Here is a 19,938-nt window from a genome sequence, read left to right as displayed (position 1 = left end):
AACTTTCACCACACTGAACCAGACTGCAACAGTTGGCTTCCCTGCCCATCTCCCCAGCTAGTTTGCCAATGAGTTCAATGTATTTGTTTCTGATTTCTCAGCACCTAGCAGAATGCTTGGAATGAAATAGTCACTCAATAAATATTTATTGGATGTTTTGCTTATAACTCAATTCAATTCCTTTTTCTTTAACTCTTTGTAGATGCAGATCTCCCCTGGAAGTGCTAAGCCTGGTGCTATTGAGCAACGCCAGGTCTGTCCCTTAGGTAACGGAACCTAAGGCAAAGTGGGTGACACACATAAATGTTTCACAAGGGTTGTTTTCTTGGTGGAGACAATGTAATGCATTCACATATGGAAACTTGGGCCTGGCTTTCCCCACGTGCTGCCAGGATTGTCAGGATAGCTTGGTTCTCATCCTCCATGCCCCCCTGGCTGTGTTCAAATTGTGAGCTGCCTGATCTATGGGGCCAGTGGGGTTAAGCTGAAGCAAGAAACCACGGAGTGACAAGAAGACATTTCAAAGACGTGATTGGTCTAGAAACCCAGCAATTTTCCAAAAGCTGTCCCCGTGGGATCTGTAGGGCCCAATTTGAAGAGTTGGGACAGAGGGGACATTCCTGGGTTCCCAGCCTGCAATATGGAACTGCTACAGCCACATAATTCTGAATGCACAATAGCACTTCATTCCCAAGGAATTCTCTGTAGGAACTCAAGAACAAAATAATCTCCTAATGTAGAACATGTAACATACAAGCACTTTTACAAATCACCTGACAGTAGATGTCAAAGTAATTTCAAAATAATGTTCTATTTTAAGAATACTGTAGTTAAAAAACTTTTCCCCCAGAGTCTACTGCCTTGCTGTGTCATATAAGCAGCACAATACACTTAGAAAGTTGCAGCAACTTGGAGGCAGGACCTTTGCTTGTCCTGGGAGGTGGGATGACTGTAGAAGATGGCCCATGCCAGGTCTTCTTTAGGATCTAATCTGGCCTCATTTGAGCTACAGTAATGCATAAGGGTGTTTGTACTCACTTTATCTCCTTTTATTTCAAGCGAGGAGTTCAGATGTAGAAATCTGCTTGGGCCACTCAGAACACACCCACAAGGCAATCACAGGAGGTGAGCAGCTTATAGGCATTGCAGTGAGGATAAGAGGACATTTGTTTGTAGCCTGTGTCAGCTGGGCCTGCTCAGGTCTCTAAGACCTGGGAAAGATGGCTTCAAACCCCAGTCCCAAAGCTTTGGGGATACCCTAAGCCTGGCATGATGACCATTGATCCCTGCCTCACACTCTCCCTCCGGCCTCTGCCTCCATGCCTCCCAGGTAACAAAGTGTTGTTCCCTCATTGCTTTCCAAAAAAAAAAAAAAAAAAGGGTGGTCAAGGTGGTCAGGCGTGGTGGCTCACGCCTGTAATCCCAGCTCTTTGGGAGGCCGAGGCAAGTGGATCACCTGAGGTCAGGAGTTCCAGACTAGCCTGGCCAACATGGTGAAACCCCATCTCTACTAAAAATACAAAAGATTAGCCAGGGGTGGTGTTGGGTGCCTGTAATACTAGCTACTTGGGAGGCTGAGGCAGGAGAATTGCTTCAACCCAGGAGGCGCAGGTTGCAGTGAGCCGAGATCACACCATTGCACTCCAGCCTGGGTGACAGAGCGAGACTCTGTCTCAAAATAAATAAATGAATAGGAAAGAAAGAAGATCTGTGTTCTTAGTTTTTGTTTGGTTCTTACTGCCTTCACTGAGATACAACTTGCATGTATACAATTCGCCCATTTAATGTGGATGATCAATGGTTTTTGGTCTATTCGCAGACATGTGCAACCATCACTTTGGTCAGTTTTAGAACATTTTCATCACCTCCAAAAAAACTCCAAACCCTTTAGCTTTTACCTCCCATCTTCCTGCCCCTGCCCCCACCTCACAAGCTGAGCCCTAAGTTCCCACTAATCTACTTTCTGTTTCTATAGATTTCCCTATTCTGGACTTTCATATGAATGAATCATATAACAGGAGGTCTTTTGTGACTGGCTTCTTTCACTTAGCCTAACATTTTTGAGGTTCATCCATGGTATATCATGTATCAGTACTTCATCCCTTTTTATGACCGGATAGACCACATTGTGTCAGTTCATTCATCAGTTGATTAACATTTGGGTTTTGGCTACTATGAATAATGCTGCTATGCACATTTGTGTCCAAGTGTCCATGTGGACCTGTACTTTCATTTCTCTCAGGGTATATATGTAGGAGTGGAATTGCTGGGTCCTGTGACATCTCTGTGTTTAACATTTGCGGAGCTGTTTTCCGAAGCAGCTGTACTGTTTTACATTGCCACCGGCAGCGTAGGAGGGTTCTGATCTTTCCACATCCTCCCAATACTTGTTCTCGGCCTTTTGTATTCTGGCCACCCTGGAGAGTGTGAAGCGGTTTCTTACTGGGGTTTGAATTTGCATTTCCCTGATCACTAGTGATGTCAAGGATCTTTTCCTGTACTTATTGGCTATTAGTTTTAGTTTGAGAGGAAGGGTCTCATTCTGTGGAACATCCTACCTTCTCACTCTCCCAACTCCTCTTCCTCACCCTCTACCCTCTGGAATCCCTCAAACACACACTCGAGTCCAAAGTGTTCTCCCTCCACGACAGAGTGGCTGTCCTTTCCTCTGAAGGCCCTGTGCCCATTGATGTGGGGCCTAGGGACTGGGGATCTTTCCCATGTGGGCTCAGCTGACAGAGGCAGGACTTCTCACACCAGCTGTTCAGGCGAACGTTTCTCCATCTTCTCACATCTGTGTGACTGGACATGGGGTGTCCAGCCTACTTTTCAGAAGAATCTACTTTCTTTAGAGTAAAACGGTGGTTTCTAAAAAAGAAGGAACCTTTGAATGATGAGACACTCACCCATGGCTGATGGCAGCTGTAATATTGTGAAATATATATTTGGTCTTCATCCATGTTTCCTGATATACAGTTGGGATCTCCAGAGTGATGAGTGTCTTTTGTATGCTAATGAGTAACGGGTGGATGAGTCCTCTAGGTAACTTCAGAATGGGGAGTGGTCGCCCATAGACCAAGGCATGATTAGAGGATTAGGACTTACAGCCCAACTCTCAAACTCCAGGGCAGGAGAGGGGCTGAAAGTTAAGCTGATCACCAATGGCCCATGATGTAGTCAGTCATGCCTATGTAATGAAGCTTCCATAAAAACCCAAAAGGGCTGAGTTTTGGGAGCTCCGCACAGCTGAACATGTGGAACTTCCTGGAGGGTGGTCCCTAGGAGGGCATGGGAGCTTCTCGGCCCTTCCCACATATCTCATCCTGTGCCTCCTTTTCAGCCGGCTATTTTACCCTTTGTAAGGTCCTTTATCATAATGGATAAACATAAGCAAAGTGTTTCCCTGAATTCTGTGAGCTGTTCTAACAAACTAATTGAACCAAAGTAGAGGATTGTAGGAACCTCAATTTGTAGCTGGTTGGTCAGAGGCGCAGGTCACATCCTAGGGCTTGCAACTGGTGTGCAAGGTTGGGGAGAGTCTTATGGGACTGAGCCCTTGCCCTGTGGGATTTGATGCCGTCTTTGGGTAGTTAGTGTCAGAAATGAATTGAATTGCAGGACATTTCGTTGGTGTGTGCTGCAGAATTGCTTTACTGATATGTGTGGGAAAAATCCCCACCTATCTGGTGCCAAAAGTGTGGTGCTGAGTGGTGAATGAGAACACAGAGTAGGGAAAGCCCTGTAGGCTTATGCGATCTCTAATAGAAGTCATGGTGAGATGTATATGGAAAGCTCAGAGACTCTAAAGCCATGCCTAAGGCAAACTACTGTGACTTTAAAAAGAGTGTTGTGACCTCTGATCATGTGTCATTACCAGCCTTGACTGAATTACGGGCTCAGGCCAGTTCCCTTAGCATGTCTTTGTGCTTCACATGTGTCCACAGACAACAATGGACAGTAGCTCTCCAGTGCACTCCTGGACTCATAGAGGAACCAATATGTCAAGTTATCAGGTGGAGTCAGGTGAGTGAGTGCAGGGGCTGGAGCTGGCTCTCTTAATCATAGCCCAAGGTGAGCTCCATCCGGGTAGGCACAAGAGGGAATTATTAGGAATGACAAGAGTCTAATGTAAGTCCACACCCATATAAAGGACAGGACATGTCTTGGGATGAAAAGCCAATCTAGGTTTTGGCCTTTATTCCTAATTGGTGTCAGGAGGTGAGAAACTAACAAGCTGGATGAATTTGGCAAATGGGCAAGTCATTTTCAGGCCAGTTCCTTCATCTTTTGGAATCATTCATTCATTCATTCACTCATTCTCTGAACAGTTACTGGGTACAGCTAGGTGCCTGACACAGTGCTAAATACTAGGTATAGAGATGAATTGAAGTCCTTATAATCCAACCAGGACTGTCTTAGGAACCGAAAGGAAGGACTAGGCCACCCTTCTACCCAAGGCGGCCCAAGACAAGCTCTATTAGCAAGGTGATGCTAATGCTGATAGTTGACAGATGGAAAGGTCTCTGATACATAGACCAAAAAAGGCAAGGTATTTTAGAGAGCTGGCACAACAGCAAAAGCATGCATGAATGGAGTTTATCTCCTCTGTCCCCAATACCCATGACATCAACATTCCTGCACTAAGGTATGGGACTCCCAGGTCCACACCCACTGGTTGGTGACAACACCAAGTTCAAAGCCCACCTTGCAATTTAGTGATTCCCCAGGGCATACAGACAATGGTGCACATTGTTACTACAGTCCAGAGTGTAGCTCAGGTGCACCTTGACTGGAGATTAGCAGGTATCATTCTTTAACCTGCAGAAGTCCTGGACATTCAGCTGCAGAGCGGGGGCCTGCTAGGGGTGAGATCATAGTATGGGGCTGGGTTCTTGCGTCTGGGCTTGTTTCTGGGCGCTTGCCTGGGGCCCATGTGCTTAGAGCTTTGTTTTGTCTATCAACCCTTACACCCTCAGGTTCTGCTAGTTCTTCTCCCATATGCTAACCAATCACCGCCTCTTGGACCCAAAGACTAAACCCTCTCATCCACCTCTATCCTGCCCTTAGGGTCCTGCAAATCTATTTCTAGGTCCTAAAACCAATAGGGATGATTTCATACTCTTTATCAGACAACTGAGCATCTACTTCTGAAAAAATAGCAATGTTTGAGATGTGGGCATAAAAGTTTCTTCTCAGACTGATGGATCACTGTGCCCACTTCCATGCTTGAAACCCCATCTCCATTCTCAATGGAGCCATGAATGTATACCTCAAGTTCTATGAGAAGAGTTGCCTGTCATCTTCTGCCTAAAGCAGACTGCTTCTGTGTTTAAGAATGTGGAGAACCTTTTCTTTCAGTTTTCCTTTGAGCAGTAACTTACTATAGTGGATAACCTTGACTTACCTGGTCCTACTCTCTGCTGTAAAATGTACATAAGTAGAGTCCCTCATCCCTCTGCATGAGATTTGGGATGGTTCCAATGGTCAGCTCTTTTATGCTGATTGAGAAGTCCAACTTGCATAGCAGTGCAGCTTCATACCTGACATTATACACATGCTTAATCCCACCTTTGCTGAAACAAGAGACAGCATTGGCAGGCAGAACAAGTCCTGTAGCTTTGGGACAAAAGTGGCTGAGTCTTGAGTCTTGTCTCCAAAGGTCTTACCTTCCTTATCCACTCCAAAGCAGAAGTTGGCAGGCAGTTGAGGCAACTGACCAAGTATCGAGAGATAGGAGTTCTTCAGGTGTCCATCAATGGGAAACTGGTTGAATGAATTTGAATGAATTATGGTATAGTCACATAGTAAAGTGCTATACAGCCATAAGAAAGAAGAATAAAAAATGTCTGCCTTTAACCACTATGGAATAATATCCAAGATATATTTTTAGTAGAAAAGGCCAAATACAGACAGTGCACATACATGGTGTTATTTTTTGAAAAATAAGATTATATATGTGTGTATATATACATATTTGCTTATTGTAAAGAAACACTGGAAAGACAAGCCAAAAACCAATAAAAATGATTAACCATACAAGTGGGTAGGAATGGCATAGAGGGATAGGGCTGGAAGAAATAATTCTCTGTACTTTCAAAAATAGTTTTGACTTTTGAACCATGTAAGTGTTTTACATATGCAAAAATAAAATGAAATAAAAAGGATCAGAGAAAGCAGTCCAAAAGTGTACACACAAAGAAATGAGGCCAACTATATATCAAATTGATAACACGGCAAAAAGAATCATTTTAAGAAAGTGTCAAACATGGCACTTGGGCTATACATGCTTAGTTGGATACTCTCTGGAAACAGAAAGTATTACAAATAAGCTTTGCCCTTACTGGATTTATTGTTGGTAACAAAGCTATTATTATCATTTTGAGACTATGTGAACATTTTTGGACAGAACAAGAAAGAACTGTGTGTATATATATTAATCGTGTGTGTATATATATGTATGTTATACAAACATGTTTTTAGGAAACATAATTTTCTTTAAAGGGGAAGATAGATGCAATCATTAAATAAAATAAGGTTAAATAATAATTTAGTAATGTTAAATTTAAATTAGAAATTATTTGGGAAGCTTGAGCCCAGGAGTTTAAGACCAACCTGGGCGGCTGGGCGCGGTGGCTCAAGCCTGTAATCCCAGCACTTTGGGAGGCCGAGACGGGCGGATCACGAGGTCAGGAGATCGAGACCATCCTGGCTAACATGGTGAAACCCCGTCTCTACTAAAAAAATACAAAAAACTAGCCGGGCGACATGGCGGGCGCCTGTAGTCCCAGCTGCTTGGGAGGCTGAGGCAGGAGAATGGCGTAAACCCAGGAGGCGGAGCTTGCCGTGAGCTGAGACCCGGCCACTGCACTCCAGCCTGGGCGGCAGAGCGAGACTCCGTCTCAAAAAAAAAAAAAAAAAAAAAAAAAAAAAAAAAAAAAAAGACCAACCTGGGCAACATAGTGAGACCTCGTCTCTATAAAAAATAAAAATAAATTGCCCTGTCTCCTATCTGTCATCTTCCTCTTGAAACCTGGCAATTTATTTTTTTTTTTTATAGAGACAAAGTCTCACTATGAATGAAAACTTCTCCAGATAAATAGATATTATAAAGAAAAAAAATCATAATTTCTGGAAATGGAAGACACACTTAGAGAAAAGATAAAATGCACTGGAAAGTGTCAACAATAGATTAGAACAAGTAGAAGAAAGAACTTTGGAGCTTGAAGACAAGACTTTTGAATGAACCCAATCAGATAAAAAAGAAAATAAGAAAAAAAAAAGAATTTAAAAAATGAACAAAGCCCCAAGAAATGTGGGATTATGTTAAACTGCCAAACCTAAGAATAATTGGTCTCTTGAGAAAAAAGAGAAATCTAAAAGTGTGGAACCTATTTGAGAGAACAATTGCAGAAAACTTCCCTGGCCTTGCTAGAGACCTAGACATCAAACAAGCTCAAAGAATACCTGGGAAATTCATTGCAAAGAGATCATCACCTAGGCATGTAGTCATCAGATTATCTAAAGTCAAGATGAAGGAAAGACTCTTAAGAGCTGTGAGGCAAAAGCATCAAGTAACCTATGAAGGAAAACCTATCAGATTAACAGCAGATTTCTCAGCAGAAACCCTATAAGCAAGAAGGAATTGGGGTCCTATCTTTAACCTCCTCAAACAAAATAATTGTTAGCCAAGAATTTTGTATCCAGGAAAACTAAGTTTCATAAATGAAGGAGAGATAAAGTCTTTTTCAGACAAACAAGTGCTGAGATAATTTGCAACTCCCAAGCCAGCACCACAAGAAATGCTAAAAGGAGTTCTAAATCTTTAAATGAAACCTCAAAATACGCCAAAATAGAATTTCCTTAAAGCATAAATCTCACAGGGCCTATAAAACAATACAAATAGAAAAAAAAAAAGTTATTCAGGCAACAACTAGCACAATGAATAGAACAGTCCCTCACATCTCAGTACTAAAGTTGAATGTAAATGGCCTAAATGCTCCACTTAAAAGATACAGAATGGAAGAATAGATAAAAATCCACCAGCCAAGTATTTGCTGTCTTCAAGACTCACCTAACACATAAGGACTCACATAAACTTAAGATAAAGGAATGGAAAAAGATATTCCATGCAAATGGACACCAAAAGCAAGCAGGAGCAGCTATTCTTATATTAGACAAAACAGACTTTAAAGCAACAGCAGTTTAAAAAGACAAAGGGGGACATTATATAATGATAAAAGGATTGGTGCAACAGGAAAATATCACAATCCTAAATGTGTATGCACCCAACACTGGAGCTCTCAAATTTCTAAAACAATTATTACCAGACCTAAAAAATTAGATAGATGGCAACATGATAATAGTGAGGGACTTCCATACTCCACTGACAGCACTAGATGGATCATCAAGACAGGAAGTCAACAAAGAAACAATGAACTTAAACTATACCCTAGAACAAATAGACTTAACAGATATTTACAGAACATTCTACCCAACAACTGCAGAATATACGTTCTTTTCCTCAGCACATGGAATATTCTCCAAGATAGACCATATGATAGGCCACAAAAAAAGTCTCAATAAATTTAAGAAAATGGAAATTATACCAAGTACCCTTTCAGACCACGTGGAATAAAACAGGAAATGAGGCCGGGCGCAGTGGCTCAAGCCTGTAATCCCAGCACTTTGGGAGGCCGAGACGGGCGGATCACGAGGTCAGGAGATCGAGACCATCCTGGCTAACACGGTGAAACCCCATCTCTACTAAAAAATACAAAAAACTAGCCGGGCGAGGTGGCGGGCGCCTGTAGTCCCAGCTACTCGAAGGCTGAGGCAGGAGAATGGCATAAACCCGGGAGGCGGAGCTTGCAGTGAGCTGAGAACTGGCCACTGCACTCCAGCCTGGGCGACAGAGCGAGACTCCGTCTCAAAAAAAAAAAAGAAAAGCAAGGCTCAACTTTGCCGGCCGGGTGCGGTGGCTCAAGCCTGTAATCCCAGCACTTTGGGAGGCCGAGACGGGCGGATCACAAGGTCAGGAGATCGAGACCATCCTGGCGAACAGAGTGAAACCCCGTCTCTACTAAAAATACAAAAATTAGCCAGGTGTGGTGGCAGACACCTGTAGTCCCAGCTATTCAGGAGGCTGAGGCAGAAGAATCACTTGAACCCAGGAGGCAGAGGTTAAAGTGAGCCAAGATTGTGCCACTGCACTCCAGCCTTGGGCGACACAGCTAGACTCCATCTCAAACAAACAAACAAAACCCTGCAACCTATTGTGGCGGTCGGGAGTTAAGTGTTGGGTGTCTGATCCTCTTTGCTTGGTACCCAGTTTGGATTCATAATATAAGTGTGTTGCAGGGGAATCCTTTCCTCTACCCATCTTAGGTTTTCCAACTGCAACTCTATAAGTTAGACTGGCCAAAGACTGATTAACAAGAGAAAAACAAGTTTACTCACAAGTTCATTGTCTGTGTACACATGGGAACACTCAGAGGTGAGTAACCCAACAGGGTGGTTAGACTGGGGGTTAAATACCATCTTAGGCTAACATAAACAAACAAAAAAGGGTTTGGGGCTTCTGTATAGGGGAGGCAACTTATGAGAAGTTAACCAGGAAAGGGATGGTAAACAAGAGGTGTTTAATAAGATTTATTGTGCAGATTTAAGTCTGCCCTTTCTCCTCTGATGAGTAGTTAAGAGTCTTCTTCCTGGGAGAAGGAGACACCTCTACAATCCTTTACAAAAGGAAGACTTAGACCCTGTTTTTAGAGCTTTCCTGCATCTGCTGGTTCTCAATAGCCTTCAGCTCAAAATAGTCGTATGCCAAAGAGGCATATTTGGGGTGGCATATTCTAGTACACTTAGCAAGCAACTTCCTGGACTCAGGTTTCCACATTTTTCTTTCCCCGTCTCCACTCACATCGCTCCCTCCGAAACCTAGCGTATGCACTATGGACCCCAGCCTTGGAAACACAATAGGCTGTCTTATTTTTGACCCTGAAATGCAAAAGACTGACTACCACCAGTGGAGAGTAGAAGGAGAAAGAATTCAAGCCTCAAGGCAAGTTCCTACATCTCTCCTTAGATCTGATGAGATTAGAACACAGCTTACTCTCGAACAGGGGTTCAGGAATCTGCAAATAGTTCAAGGAGTCACCAGGTCCTGGGAAACAAAACTAAAACTCTAGACACCTGGGACCCAGCGCAGACTGACTAAACCAGAGCAGGGCAGTTTTTAAAGCTTCCCAGGATCCTAAAGTGCGGCCAAGGTTGAGAGCCACCAGCCAGAGGCAGAACATGAGAGGAATTTTTTATGTGTTGCTAAGGAATCCAGACTGGAAGCCTCTGAAGCTTTATAGGGGAGAGGAATAGCAAGATTAATGATTTTGAAAGATCCTCTGGCAGCTGGCCATGTGGAGGGTGCATAGGAAAGGAGCAAAGAGAGGAGATGGGTTAGGAGATGGTTAGGTTAATGCAGGTGAGAGCCATCTGGGCTTGAGCTAAGGTAGGGGTCGGAGGAGTAGGAAGATGGGAATAAATCTGAGAAAGACCTGAGGCAGGAGAATGGCGTGAACCTGGGAGGCGGAGCTTGCGGTGAGCCGAGATCACGCCACTGCACTTCAGCCTGGGCAGCAGAGCGAGACTCCGTCTCAAAAAAAAAAAAAAAAAAAAACCTGAGAGAGATGAAGGTGGGGATTCAACCTCACCATCATGCAAGGTTGTGCTTTCCACTTTTTTTTTTTTTTTTTTTTTGAGAAAGAGTTTTGCTCTTGTTGCCCAAGCTGGAGTGCAGTGGCACTATCTGGGCTCACTGCAACCTCAGCCTTCCAGGTTCAAGCGATTCTCGTGCCTCAGCCTCCCAAGTAGCTAGGATTACAGCCACCCGCCACCACGCCTGGCTAATGTTTGTATTTTTAGTAGAGATAGGGTTTCACCATGTTGGCCAGGCTGGTCTCGAACTCCTGACCTCGTGATCCACCTGCCTTGGCCTCCTGAAGTGCTGGGATTACAGGCGTGAGCCACTGTGCCTGGCCACTTTCCACTTGTCTCTGCTCTTCAGTTTCTGCTGTCTTTAAGGCAGCTCCCAGAAGAACTGGAGTTTACGTTCACATCAAGCAGAGCAGCAGAGTCTCCTCATCTTTGAGGGCCAGAGACATCTGCTTGCGTCACTCAGCAAAGGCGGCTATCAGTGCTAAGTAATTCTAATAGGGCTATGTTAGGGTACAGAGTTTCTGGGCACTTTTTAAAAACAATTTTAATTTTTAATTTTTGTGGGTACATAATAGCTGTATATATTTATGGGGAACCTGAGATGTTTTGATACAGGTCTGCAATGTGAAATAAGCGCATCATAAGAATGGGGTATCCACCCCCTTCAGCATTTATCCTTTGTGTTACAAACAATCCAAGTATACTCTTTTAGGTATTTTAAATGTACAATTAAGTTATTATTGACTATAGGCACCCTGTTGTGTTCTCAAACAGTAGGTCTTATTCATTCTTTCTAATTATTTTTTGTATGCATTAACCACCCCCATCTCCCCCCACCCACCAGCCCCCCACTAGCTTTCACAGCCTCTAGTAACTATCCTTCTACTCTCTATGTCCATGTGTTCAACTATTTTGATTCTTAGGTCTCACAAATAAGTGAGAACATGCAATATTTGTCTTTCTGTGCCTGGCTTATTTCACTTAATATGATGTCTTCCCTGTCCATCCACGTTGTTGCAAATGACGGGATCTCTTTCTTTTTAAGGGGTGAATAGTACTCCACTGTGTGTATGTACCACATTTTCTTTATCCATTCATCTGCTGATGGACACTTAGGTTGCTGCCAAATCTTAACTACTGTAAACAGTGCTGCAAAAAACATGGAAGTGCAGATATCTCCTCAAGATATTGATTTCCTTTAATTTGGGTATATGTCCAACAGTAGGACTGCTGGATCATATGATGAGCACTTTTATCTATTCTCAACTGTATAAATGTTTGTCACTTAGTAAATGTTTACTAAAGTAAAAGAAAAGCAAATTTATGATAATCTGATTATCAAACAATTTCTGCTCATGGTTAATATTCTTGTGATGAACTTAAAGTTGCTGGGAAGAAATACTGGAGATTAAACTCAGGGATTGATTTTTTTTTTTTTTTTCCGTTTTTGTCCCTCTTTCCTAACAGTCTTCAAAGGAGAATGACCCATTTCCCAATTTACTTGATAGAAGTCCCTAAACTCGGAGCATCGAGTGTGAGGCTTTGGAGATGCAGGTGCCTAAGCTTGGGTTTCAGGTTAATTGTGGTCTCAGATGCTGACATCTAACCAATCTAAGAATCCCACGTTGGGCTGGAAAATGCATCTGCAGGGTAGGGGATGGTATTTGCTGCTCAGTTCTTAGGTATGATATACTGTGCTCCCCTAGCAGCACTCAAAGTTTCTCTTCCTAACTGACTGTGTTAGTTCCTATTTCACCATTGCCTGAAGCCACAGGAAAATGTTTCCTGTGTTTGAGAATTCAGTAACAATGATGGCTATGTCTCTTTTTCACCTGAAAAAGCTTCACCTACTTGGACACCCTCATCTTATCAGACATTTTAGCAGTGTTTGTTTCCGGGAACCACCCCTTTCTTGTTGGGATTTTATCTTCCTAAGCTCTCTCTAGCTGCTCCTTTCAGTCTCCTCTTCTTCTTTTTTCTCCCAAGAGACTAAATATACAAATGAACAATGGCCACATGATATATAAATAGAACTGTGACTCACAGCTTGCAGCTACCTGCCAGGAACCCAACCCCTTTATCTACAACAAACAACCCAGGAAACCAGCCTGCTATAAGTCAGACCCATAGAAAGCCAGATTGCTATCTCTAGTAACAATTCAGGAAGTTAAACAATAATATCCATAACAATTGGTCCACAATGACCAGGACTTGATTAATAACTGACAGCTCCCCTAATTTTTGTCTTCACTTTAATTTTAGGACCAACCAGAGAAAACCAAATATGCATCCCTAGCCAATTCCATGGGACACCCTGCCCCTAATTAGCTCACCTAGGGCTTCGCTGTGCCAACAGACTCCCATCAGGGTGCACCTGAAGCCTTCACTTTTTTCCCACTGTGAAACAAAACAAAATTGCAGGACCCTAAACTCACTATGCCAAAGGGAAAGTTAAGCTTGGGAACTGAGTCATGCAATACTGCCTTTCTTTTGTTCTCAAATAGCTGTAATTTCAAAACTCTGTGTCATAACCTCATCCATCAGCCAGGTTCCCACAACGATAGGAGGCCACATATCTCCCCAGCTGGCCTCCTTCACAAATTACTCACAAGGAAATTCTGTGTGAGCCCCTAAATCTTACAGGATACATATCCCCCCTATAAGCTAGCCCTGAAACTGAATTCTGTTCAATCTCACCCTGACAATGTCAATTACAAGCTTACCTTCCCAGGTAAGAGGACAAGGATAAGACCAGAAATCATCCCTTCATCCACCCTGAGATAAATGCATCATTGACGTTTCCCCATACTCCCTCTTTTCACGTGTTTGCTTTATCTTATGTAAAATGTAGATTTACTGAGTGCTAATCAGAACCTCACAATAATGTTACCATTTGCCTCACTGCCCACCCTCCCTCCCTTTTTTCCCTCCTGTCTGTTCTTTCCCTTTTAAATACTGAATTCTCAAAACCCTCTTTGGAAAGCACAGGTCATAGATGTTCCTGTGACTTGAGTTTTTCCCAGGCACATTCTCGGCCTTGGCGAAATAAACCTCTATCAATCGAGACACCTGCCTCTGTCAGTTTTTGGTTAACATCACTATCAAAATTTCCCACTCCTGCCTTGGAGTCTCTACCAAAATGCAAGTGATGGTGGCAACTCCCTTGTTACAGTACACCCTGAATAAATAGCTTTTGTTTTCCTTATGTGATTGGCCTTTATTATTTATGTTCCTGCTCCTCTGTGAAACTCTAACCATCCCAGGACTTGATCCTCAGATTTCTCTTCTCTAACTATCTTTCCTCCAGGGTGAGAGGTCCCATTGGGTCCCATGGCATGAAGCAACATCGATATGCTGGTGACACCCAAGTGTGTATCTTTCCAGTCTGAGTCCTCTTTGAGCTCCAGATTCAACATACCTGGTCGCAGTTACACTTGGATTTTGTTTTGTTGTTGTTGTTGTTGTTTTGAAATAAGGTCTTGCTCTGTCATCATGGCTTGAGTGCAGTGGCATAATCATAGCTTGCTGCAGCCTCAACCTCCCAGGCTCAAGCCATCCTCCTACCTCAGCCTTCCAAGTAGCTGGGACTATAGGCATTTGCCACTACAGCCAGCTAATTTAAAAAATTTTTTGTAGAGATGAGGTCCCACTATGGTGCCCAGGCTGGTCTTAAATTCTTGGGCTGATGCAATCCTCTCATCTCAACCTTCCAAAGTGCTGGAATTACAGGCATGAGCCACCTCACTAGGTCTAGACTTGGATTTTGAAAGGCATCTCAGCCATGACACAGTCAAAAGACAAACTTCTTGATTTAACCCGCAACTTCGCTTTGTCAGCCCAGTTTCTCCACCATGCTTTCTACCCTAGTTAATGGTGCCAGCCTTCACACAGCTGCTCTCACCGACCCTGGCTGTTGTTGATTCCTCTTGTGGCCTCTTGGACTCCACCATGTTATTCAGAGCCATTTGGTGACTTCTGACAGCTCTGCCTCAAAATGCTTCTCAGATCTGTTTCTCTCCTTCTTTCCCCTCTACAGCCAGACTGGTTCAAGCCCCATCACATCTCATGTGGACCATGTGGGTGCTCAGTGCATGCTATGGAGTGAATCAGCAGTGGGATTGTTTTCTCAATAACCTCCAATATCTGACTGTTCTCAGTGGTTCTAAAGAGTCCTGTCAGCAAATGTAATTTATCTTCAAGGAAACTTTGGGATTACATGTCATGAAAGACATGAGATTGACAAGGGGGACTGGTGAAATGCAAAGGTCATTAGTCTTCGAGTTAGAACCACTCTTAAAAGAAGCCAACAGTTTCCATTCTGCAAAGGATCTGTGGATTCATTCATCCTCAGCAACACATAGGACAAGTATTGATGGCAAAATGCTTGTTAATTCTCCTAGGCTGTTATTGCACTATACAATATTAATTACACGTTTTTATAGAGCACACACTGGTGTGTGTGTGTGTGCGTGTGCATATATATGTATTTCAAAACTAGAAACAGTTATAGAGAAATGTCATGGTTCCCCTTGTAGCTGAACTCAACTGTATCACAACTTAACATTTTGCAATATGTGTTTTGGATTTTTAAATATATATACATGAAACAGTATAGGCAGAAGTAGGTCAAGTGCGGTGGCTGACACCTATAATCCCAGCACTTGGGGAGGCCACAGCAGGTGGATCACTTGAGGTCAGGAGTTCGAGACCAGCCTAGCCAACATGGCGAAGCTCCATCTCTACAAAAAAATACAGGTGTGGTGGTGTATGCCTATATTCTGAGCCACTCAGGAGGCTGAGGCAGGAGAATCACCTGAACCCAGGAGGCAGTGGTTGCAGTGAGTCATGATTACGTGACTGCACTCCAGCCCGGGCAACAGAGTGAGACTCTGTCTCAAAAAAAAGAAAAAAGTGAGTCTCCCTCCTCAATTCCATTTTCTTTCCTCTCTTTGCAGAGATAACTGCTGTCTTGAATTTGGTATTTATAATCTCAAGTGTGTTTTGATACTTAGGCTAAATTTTGTAAGGCCATAAATAAGAATATAGTTTGTTTTACAGAAGGTACATATAAAAAAGTAGTATATTTTAGTTATTATTTGACAAATTACTTTTTTAACATTCAACATTGCTTTATTTATTTATTTTGAGATGGAGTCTTACTCTGTCACCCAGGCTGGGTGCAATGGCATGATCTCGGCTCACTGTAACCTCTGCCTCCTGGGTTCAAGTGATTCTCCTGCTTCAGCCTCCTGAGTAGCTGGGATTACAGGCGCCCACCACCATGCCCGGATAATTTTTTTGTGTGTGTGTATATATATATTTTTTGAGACAGACTCTTGCTCTGTTGCCCAGAGCTGAAGTGCAATGGTGAGATCTTGGCTCACTGCAGCCTCTGCCTCCTGGGTTCAAGCAATTCTCCTGCCTCAGCCTCCCAAGTAGCTGGGATTACAGGCCCATGCCACCATGCCCTGCTAATTTTTGTATTTTTGGTAGAGATGGGGTTTCACCATGTTGGCCAGGCTGGTCTCAAACTCCTGACTGTGATCCACCCGCCTTGGCCTCCCAAAGTGCTAGGATTACAGGCATGATAATTTTTGTGTTTTTTAGTAGAGATGGGGTTTCACCATGTTGGTTAGGCTGGTCTCAAACTCCTAACCTCAGGTGATCCACCCACCCTGGCCTCCCAAAGTGCTGAGATTATAGGCATGAGCCACTGTGCCCGGCCCTATTTTTTAATTTTTAAAATCAACATTGCTTTTTAGATTCATCCGTGTTGATATACACAGCTCTGATTCATTCTTGTTTTTATCATTGAAGTTTATTGAATTGTACAGAAAAGTGCACAAGTGAGTGTCATTTCAATTAATTTTCATAAATTAATACTTATTAATTTAAGGAAACAAAAATATAACCACCAATTGGATTTGAGATCAAATGTTAATAGTACCCCAGAAGCCCCCCACGTGACATTATCCAGTCAATGTCTATTCCACTTCCCCAAATGAAATAATTTCCTGAGCTCTCACACCATCGCTGCCAGTTTACAAACTCTCTATGAATGGAGTTGGAGCTTCCAGGCTGTGTCTGGCTTCTTCTGCTCATTTTTATACTCAAGAGACTCTGCTTTTTTTATGTAGTAGTGAGCAGTTTTCTTATTTAAAATTTTTTTTTTTTTTTGAGACGGAGTCTCGCTCTGTCGCCCGGGCTGGAGTGCAGTGGCCGGATCTCAGCTCACTGCAAGCTCCGTCTCCCGGGTTTATGCCATTCTCCTGCCTCAACCTCCCGAGTAGCTGGGACTACAGGCGCCCGCCACCTCGCCCGGCTAGTTTTTTGTATTTTTAGTAGAGACGGGGTTTCACCGTGTTTGCCAGGATGGTCTCGATCTCCTGACCTCATGATCCGCCTGTCTCAGCCTCCCAAAGTGCTGGGATTACAGGCTTGAGCCACCGCGCTCCCGGCCTTAAACTTTTTTAAATTGATTTTATTTGCTACAACAGTTTCAGATTTTTAGACACATTGAGAAGATGGCACAGAGAGTTTCAATATACTTCACATCCAGTTTGCCCTATTATTGGTATCTTACATTTGTATGTTACATTTGTTACAATGAAACAAATAATGATACGATATTAACAGAAGTTCATAATTTTGTTTTTCTTAAGTCTTTACTTAATGTCTTTTCCTTCTGTTCCAGAATCCCACATTAGATTTAGTTGTCATGTCTCTTTAGGCACCTACTGTCTGTGGCAGTTTCTCCTACTCTCCTTCTTCAGATACATTGAGGGTTCCTAGGACTGCTTAGTTATTTTGTAGAGTGTCCCACTAATGGAATTTGCCTGATGTTTTTCTCATGAGAAAACTGGGGTTGCAGGTTATTGGGAGGAAACTCGCAGAGGTAAAATGCTGTTTTCATCCCGTGATATCAAGCATACCTACTGTCAGCATGATTTATGAGTTAGCCTTGGTCGCCTGTGTGAGTGGCGCTTGTCAGGCTCCTCCACTGTAAATTTCCTCTTTTTCTCCCCTGTTCTATATTGTACGCTTTGGGAGGAAGTCACTATGTACAGCTCACACCGAAGGAGTAGGGGATTTGATTCCCTCTTCTTGAAGACAGAGTATCTATGTAAAATATATGGAATTCTTCTGTATGAGAGATTTGTCTCTGCTTCCTCATTTATTAATATATTTAATCACTTATTTATATCACGCATATTTACTTTATACTGTAGGTTATAATCCAATACTCACTTTGTTACCACAAAGTTTTCCAGCTTTGGCCACCGGGAACTCTTTCAGGTGGCATCTGTGCTCCTTTGACTAACCCCATCGATGTTTTGTTTGGTTCTGTTTTGTTTTTGAGCACCTCCTTACTTTCTGGCACTAGCAGATGCTCTAGGCTCGTCTTGGATACTTCCTGTCCCAGTCCTAGAATCAGCCATTTCTCCAAGGAGTCCTGGTTCCTTTAAGTGGAGAATAGCATTAGAAACCAAGGGCCGGGCGCGGTGGCTCACGCTTGTAATCCCAGCACTTTGGGAGGCCGAGGCGGGCAGGTCACAAGGTCAGGAGATGGAGACCACGGTGAAACCCCGACTCTACTAAAAATACAAAAAATTAGCCAAGCGTGGTGGTGGGCGCCTGTAGTCCCAGCTACTCGGAGAGGCTGAGGCAGGAAGATGGCGGGAACCCGGGAGGCGGAGCTTGCAGTGAGCTGAGATCCGGCCACTGCACTCCAGCCTGGGCACAGAGCGAGACTCCCTCTCAAAAAAAAAAAGAAACCAAGATGCGGTGCTGTGCACGTTTGCTGTTACTGGGATGCCATTTCTTTCAGGCCCTCTCAGGGACAGAGCAAGAAACATACGTGTTTATACTAAATTATGAATATATGCATATCTATAAGTACTTCTATAGATAACCATCAGCCTCTCTCTCTATTGCGCTAAATCTGAGTTCACACTGCTATCTCCAACTCAAATCCGCCACTGCATGAATCATTCTTTCTCCTCCTGCTTCTTGATAAACGGCCACTCTGGTAGTGAGAAACCTGGATTCTACCATCTGCCGTCCATTCATGTAATTGTTCCAATCCAGTATACACACATGACAATATCAGAATTGTTAACCAGTACCCCTGTGGGAAACAATTTTATCAGCTAGAGTACAGTGCTCACATGCAGTTCCCTTTGCCTTTAGTCTTATAGACCACACTCATTTCCAAAATACTTTGGTCAATATCTCTTCCCCTCCCTGACCCATCCCTTCAGTGAGACTGTTTCCTATGTTTGTAATACAGTTAAATTCTCTTGTCATGGTCTGCATTCTCTCCTGGGATCCCCCAACCTCTTAAATGATTTTTCTTTTTTTTTTTTTAAGACCACAGAAGCCTGACCATTCTGTTTAATTATCTCTAATAATCCTTAAAAATCAGCACACAAATCCATTCCAGGTAGCTTTGCCTCTCCACCTGCTGTGGTGGCATTTGTCCAGATGCCACCACCCCCCTAAGAGTGGGTCATCCTGGGCCTGAGAAAGGAAAGAAAGGGAAAGGCCCCCTGGGACAGGCACATATTTAGCCTGACCTGAGACAGGGCAGGAAATGATTTTTCAAAATTTGCATTCATTAAGGTTCACACTTTGTTCCATAGGTAATGCAACACAATATCTTATATCCATAATTTTAATAATTCTACCACCCTAAAATTTTACATTACAATAATCTTACTGCCCTAAAAATCCCCTGCACTTCACCTATTCATCCTCTACCCTCCACCCTGTAACTCACTGATCACTTTATAGTATCTACAGTTTTGCATTTTCCACACTATTATATAATTGGAATCATATAATATTTAGCCTTTGCATACTGGCCTATTTCACTTAGCAGTATGCATTTAGGATTCCTCCATATCTTTTCATAGTTCAGTACTCATTTCTTTTTGTTGCAGATTTATATTCCACATTCCACTGTATAGATGTACCACAGCTTGTTTATTCATTTAGCTGTTGAACAGAATCTTAGTTGCTTCCAGTTTTTGGCAATTATGAATAAATCTGCTTTAAACATTTACATGCAGATTTTTTAATGCAAACATAAGTTTTCAAATCAATAGGATAAGTATCTAGGAGCAAAACAGATGGATTCTGTAGTAAGACTATATTTAGTTCTGTAAAAGGCAGCCAAACTGTCTTTCAAAGTGGCTGCACCATTCTGCATTCCCACCAGCAATGAAG

The sequence above is a fragment of the Trachypithecus francoisi genome, unplaced genomic scaffold (assembly GCF_009764315.1).
Source record: "Trachypithecus francoisi isolate TF-2019V2 unplaced genomic scaffold, Tfra_2.0 Lachesis_group14, whole genome shotgun sequence".
Taxonomy (NCBI): Eukaryota; Metazoa; Chordata; class Mammalia; order Primates; family Cercopithecidae; genus Trachypithecus; species Trachypithecus francoisi.
This window is presented reverse-complemented; position numbering follows the sequence as displayed.